Source organism: Cornus florida, unplaced genomic scaffold (assembly GCF_030987335.1).
Source record: "Cornus florida cultivar Cherokee Brave unplaced genomic scaffold, ASM3098733v1 CherokeeBrave_3.0.0_Hap2_Chr07, whole genome shotgun sequence".
NCBI classification, from domain to species: Eukaryota; Viridiplantae; Streptophyta; class Magnoliopsida; order Cornales; family Cornaceae; genus Cornus; species Cornus florida.
In genome coordinates this window covers 62,772,505-62,778,933 of record NW_026775577.1, presented here as the reverse complement: position 1 = coordinate 62,778,933, position 6,429 = coordinate 62,772,505, and positions in this window count along the sequence as shown.

The window sequence follows — 6,429 nt, the reverse complement described above, 5'->3', positions numbered from 1 at the left end:
GATTGTACAAAAACCAACCGAGGACAATCTTTTATCTCTCCACTCCGAGGACCCTCTTGCTTCTAGTCTTCTTGAAATGTATGGCAATTGCGGGTTTGATAGTGACGGTTCAATTAGTGAAGTAAGCAATTTAATGGAATCTGTTGCAAGCTTGGATTTTCCACCTTGGAAGCTCCAAAAGAACCCCTTCTTCTACTTTCTAGCACTCCACCGGTACCATCTTTAATCTCCCCATCCACTCTTGAGCTTAAAATTATTCCTTCCAATCTTAAGTATGCCTTTTTAGGCTCGGAAGAGACTTTCCTAGTCATCATTTCTTCAAGTCTTGAAAAAGACTAAGAGAATGATCTCTTGAATGTGCTTAAAGAAAATAAGGAAGCTATTGGATGGAGTGTAGCTGATTTAAAGGGAATTGACCCTTTTATTTGCATGTACTACATTCTTATGGAAGATGATGAGAAATTTTTAGAGATGCTCAAAGGAGATTGACGAGATGGCCGTTCCTACACGCTAAATTGATGTAGTGAATGTGCGGTTCAAGAAAAGCCTTTTGGGTCAAGTTTAAATTTATAAAAACCACTACCAACACTACTACTAACGTAGCAAAGGTGAGTAGGGATCGTCCCAAGGGATTGGAGTCGTACTTGGTTGTGGAATCGCAATTAGGGTTAGTAGGTCGAGTGATCAAACAAATGGTTGGTTGGTTGATTAAACTAGAGAGCAAATTAAACTAAATAATTGAATGCAAATAAGAGTAAGTAAGAGAGAGAGAAATCTTGGGGTTTAGAGGTCACCACCAAGCAATGCTTTTCTACACCCTTAACAAATGACTAATGAGAGTAATGTGTGTTGCAATATTGATGTCTGTGTGTGTTTGGTTGATTCAATTACAAGGGTGACCAATTAAGTATACATTGTCTAATCAATATGTGAAAAGCACAATATCTAGCAATTAAGTATATATTGTCTAAATAGCATGTGAAAAGTACAACGTATCTAGCAAGTCATTAATCCTTTGATTAAGCTCACAAACCAAATACACCACAAGGTTAGAGACATATGCTACTTGCATTTAAAAGTATGGAACATCAAACAACAAACATGGATTGTCCTCCCATCTAACAACTATGCTACCACTACACTACAATTAAGCTAATGACATGAAATTAAACTAATTAAGCTAAGGGAGAGGCACAATCCATCAAAAAATGAGCATAGACCATCTAGAAAATCACAAGAGCATTCTTTTAAGCACAATGTTTTGACAATCTCTAGATCTATAACATTAATACACATAGACATGCATTAATAACACAAGAAATAGAGATAAACACATGAACATCTATTCTAGCATACATAGACATATGGATAGAATGAAATGATCAATTAGAAGCATTAAACCACATAAATCATTGAATAAACAAGATATATATATATATATATATATATATATATATATATATATATATATATATAAAAGTGCCAAAACATGTATTACAACACTAATCCCTCAATAATACACAAAATCAAGATATAGAAAGCATGTTTGGGGCTAACTCTAGCCCCAAGAGGATGTTTAGCCACTCATGGTAGTGCTTCTCCAACCCTTAAGGGCTAACTCCATGGTAGAGATTTGCTCCTTGGTTGATGAAGAGTGTCCAATGGTGTCTCTAGCCTCTTCCTCCTCTAAGTTTGCTCTCCAAGAGATGATATGATATTATATTGGCTCCCCCTTTATAAAAAACAATCCTTATCCTTATATAGGTAGGTCAAATGACACCCAAAATGAGCTGGGGTCGTGCACACAATATTCCCCAATGATTGGATAAAGGACAACTTTCAATGTGCTGGAAATTTAACTTTTTCACACTGGAGGAAGTTCAATCGATCGAACCTTAGACTTGGATCGATCGAACATTGCTGAGATCTATCGAACTTAGGGTGGATCGATATTCATTGGTAGCGCTTTTTGGATAAAGACAAATCTGAGATATTTTGAAGATATTTTTGGGAAAAGGACAAAAGTGGTTGGTAGGGTGGTACAACTAAATAAGATCAATCATTTGGATAAGGATAAAGCAGTTCGATCGATCGAAGAATGGTATTGGATCGATCGAACTTTTGAGATCTCTGAAAATGTCATTGGGGCTCTGATCCATCTTGAAGTGCTGAGATTGATCATGTTGGATCGCTCGAACTTTGATCTGAGATCGATCGAAGACGTTGATTTCCACTTTTTTCTTCCTTTTGCTTCCACTTGGCTCCTTTCTTTGTTTCATCCCAGAATTGCTTCAATTAAGCTCTTAGTTGGCTGAGATAGCTTATTTTCGGGATAAGTGTGTGAAAATGGAAATAATACAAAATTAATCTAAAACGGTAAAGTAAGATAGATAAAGGTACTAAAATGCCTAAGCTTAAGGGGTTTAAATACGCACTTTTCAGCACTCATCACACCCCCAAACTTAAATATTGCTAGTCCCTAGCAATGAACTAGAAAGTAAAGGAATGAAATGAACAACTATACAAGTATGAATCTAGAAAACAATAAATGGATAACGCTACTTTCGTTGGGAACACGATTGCACTTAGCATATGCAACAAGCCTTTTAAACTCCTAAGTTACCCCTAGTGGACGAGTGAAGTCTCGTGAGGGTTTCCAGAAATGGTACCCACAAACATTAAGCTCTTTCTTTCAAAAGATGTATCAATATTGCAAACAAGCATTGGGAGAAAACTACCTCAAGTATGCAATTTTTCAAACATTTTCAAGCAATCTTCCAAAATCTCAACATCAAGCAAGCAAGTATGGTCCTCCACGCATCGAGAAAATGATCATGCAAATCAAAATAACTCTAGAATCCTTTTTGAGTGGACCGGCATCAAATGTGTTGCTATCTTAGCCAACTAAAGAATTAATCACATCCTTACCTTCAAACTAGCACACAAATTTAGTACTGATCATCAAGACAAAAAGTGGACCTTTTATTAAAGCTTTATTGTTCTAGGTGCGTTTATTCTTTTCACTTGATTTTTTTTTTTTAATTATTTTTTTTATAGGATCAAAGATGGAAGCATGGTGCAATGTGCTGATCTATTAAGCTTTCTAGCGATTCATGAGGTCGAGCGTTAGGTCAATGACTCCCAAAGCAGATGGCTTTAGGGCATTAGGCATTTAAATACCCCTACGGACTTACAAGCTCAAATCAACTAGGCTACAAATCAAAACAACAACCATCTAATCATTTCCCACTTCTCACCTAGAGTTTGGGCCCTCCACCTTTCAGCGCGAAAAGTTCAGTGCTTGATGAGGCTAGAATCCCAGCTACTTAGTGAAAATGGGTTGTTATCCACCTTTATCAAGAATGAAAGCTTTCAATGCACTACTAGCTCAATTGGGATATAACCAATTCAATAATTAACAAAGCATGTACCCCACAAATGAATGCTAGTGTGCGCCGGTGCTAGTGTAGAATCCTAGAATGAATCTCAAAACAATCACAAAATCAAGATGATGTGGACCACAAGTGTAAGCAAGATATCAATCTTTCAAAAAATTTACTCCTAAATGGCTTCCACAAAACATACAAGGAGTATTGGACTCTCAAGTCAAGCAATTTTTAAATTTTAAGCAATATAGTCCTCAAAAGATCAAAATCATCGCTAGATATGGACCAATCATAGAAAAATTCCTCAATTACAAAAGTCATGCTCAAAATCTTGAAATTTAAAGCTAACACTGCAAAGCACCATTCCCCCCAAACTTAAATGGCACAATGTCCTCAATGTGCAAGAGAACAAAGGAAAGAGTATACCAGTGCAACTAAGGCATAGAATGATCGGGACTGAAGTATCCAAAGTGGGTGGCATGGCCCCCCCAAACTTGGATGAACTGTGGTCTTGAAAATTGGCACTTGGATAAACTCATCAGATAACAAAATGGGATAATTAGTGCACAGTGGACATGCAAGTGTAAATGGGATAAATAGATAAAGAGATGAGAGAGGTATAAGGGTGGTTCTGAAAATCAGATATCACTCTCTCACTGAATTCACTGTGATGCACCTGATGGAGTTAAAAGGAAAAATGTATCAATAAAAACATACGACATCCATCATAGATAAAAACAACAATAAAGTGCAATACATCTAGTGTCAAAGCCGACAGACCCGGCTGCAAAAATAATAGTATCACAAATGTAGTAGACACACAACATAGATAGAGAGCATAAAAAGATAAAGAGTCTAGGAGTCTCAAGCAGAGGGGGCAGGACGAGTAGAGCGAACTCCGCAGATCTCCCTGGCTAAGTCATCAATGGCAGTTAAGATCTCCGTACGGAGGCGAGCAATGTCAGCTCTAATGGCAGCCAGCATATTCAAATGAAGGGTAGCAATGTCAGCTCTAAGGGCAACTAGCATATCCTTCAAACTCTGAAGTTGCTCCTCTAAGCGACATATCTAATCATGAGCCTCGGGTGTGGCTGAAGTAGAAGAATTGGCATTTTAGTCATGGTCTACAATAAGGAAATCTTGCAATGGAAGTTAGTTCCAATGTGCATAAATATCCAATGTGGAATATCACAGGCATTGGGTATAAATATGATAGCATGAAGTGAATATAAGATGAATAAAGTGTGTATGTGAGATTGATCATAAAGGTTGGATCGATCGAAAGTAAGTGAGATCGATCTCACAACTTCGATTGATCTGTGACACAAGTCTGATCGATCGAACTGTGTTCTGTTAAAAATGAGAAGTCACAGATCCGTGACTGTGGGAGCACAGGTCCCACATGAACATGTTCATGGGCCTATCAACACAACAAACATCAATGCCAATCGCCTAGAATGGCTCACACTCCCAAAAATCAAAGTAATTCATTACAATGGACACGACATAAAGACGAATATAGACATTTATACATGAAAAGCTTAAAACTTCATCTATGGCCAATAATCATCATGAATATTGGAATGGATCAAACACTTAAAGCATACTCTTAACAAATCGAGGTGTGAAATCAATAATAGGGTCTCGGATCTTACCTTGAATCAAAGAGAGGAAAGATGAAATGTAAAGAGGAAGAAGATCCGAGAAGAGGGGAGATCGACACCTGGTTCACTCCGGAGATCTCGCCGGAGATGGATGAAATGGGTGAGGTTACAGTGGCGTAAGAACTAGGGTTTGGAAATGAGGGAGAATGAGATCTTATCCTTGGTTTTATTTAAAAACTGTCGCTCATTAGTTCGATCGATCGAACTAGAATCACAGATCGATTGAACTTTGAATGATCTCTTCACGAAGTATGTTTGGAATTTTTTTTTTTTTGAATAAACAATAAATAAAACAAAATCTTTTTGTATTTTTGAGAAATAAAATAAAATAAAATAAAATGAGAATAAAATAAAAATATTTTTTGGATTTTAAAAATTGAAAAAGTCAAAACAAAGTCAAACAATGAAATGGAGAACTGAGATCGATCTGAACAAAATGTTCGATCGATCAGACAGAGGACAAAAATATGTAGGTTCTTGGTTCAAAATTTTTGGCTAAGTGTTGGAACTTGAAGATCAATCAAACATCGGAGTTAGATCGATCGAAGAACTTCCGATCGATCTTGAGATGTTTTGATCGATGAGACAGAGAGGTGAAATATGCAGGTTGATGCAGGCTCAAAAATTTTCTAAGTGTTGGATCATGAGATCGATCAAACTTTGAAGTTGGATCGATCGAAGGTCTCTTGATCGATCTAAGAATAAGTTCGAACGATGGGACAGAGAGGTGATTTGGATGTAGGTGGATGCAGGTAGAAAATTTTTCTAAGTGTTGGATGCAGGTGGAAGTTCGATCGATCAAACTCTCATTTGAGATCGATCGAACTTATGCAAAATGCTCAATCACAACACAAAATTTCATGCAATCCTAATCACAGTTCCTATCAATGCATATAAACCAAAAACAAGTATGTAGACTTCGCAAGAAATGAAATTTAAGATAGAAATGAGGAAGGAATAGGGTTTTAACACCCTACGAAATGTTTTTGCTAGTCTTTATCGTCTCTAGCAAGACATTGGGCTCTTTTAGCCCGGATCAAAGATCTTGTAATGCATCCCCTCCTTGTTGGGGTGATAGATGCTTTGAACTCCACTCAATGAATGGTTCTTTGAAGAACTTGTTGGATTAAGTTCAAACGAAACTTTTGATCCCTTGTCAATGCAATCTTCTATGTGCTCATACACCGGGTCAACTAGATGTGCAGCTTCCAAATATCTTTGAAAGACTTGACCCTCGATGTAAGGTTTCAACCTCTGTCCAATAACCTTAAAAATGTTTCCCTTTCTTAAATTTTTGATTTCAACCGCCCCATGAGGTACAATAGAGATGATTTCATAAGGACCCTCCCATTTGGTTCTCAATTTCCCAGGAAAGAGTT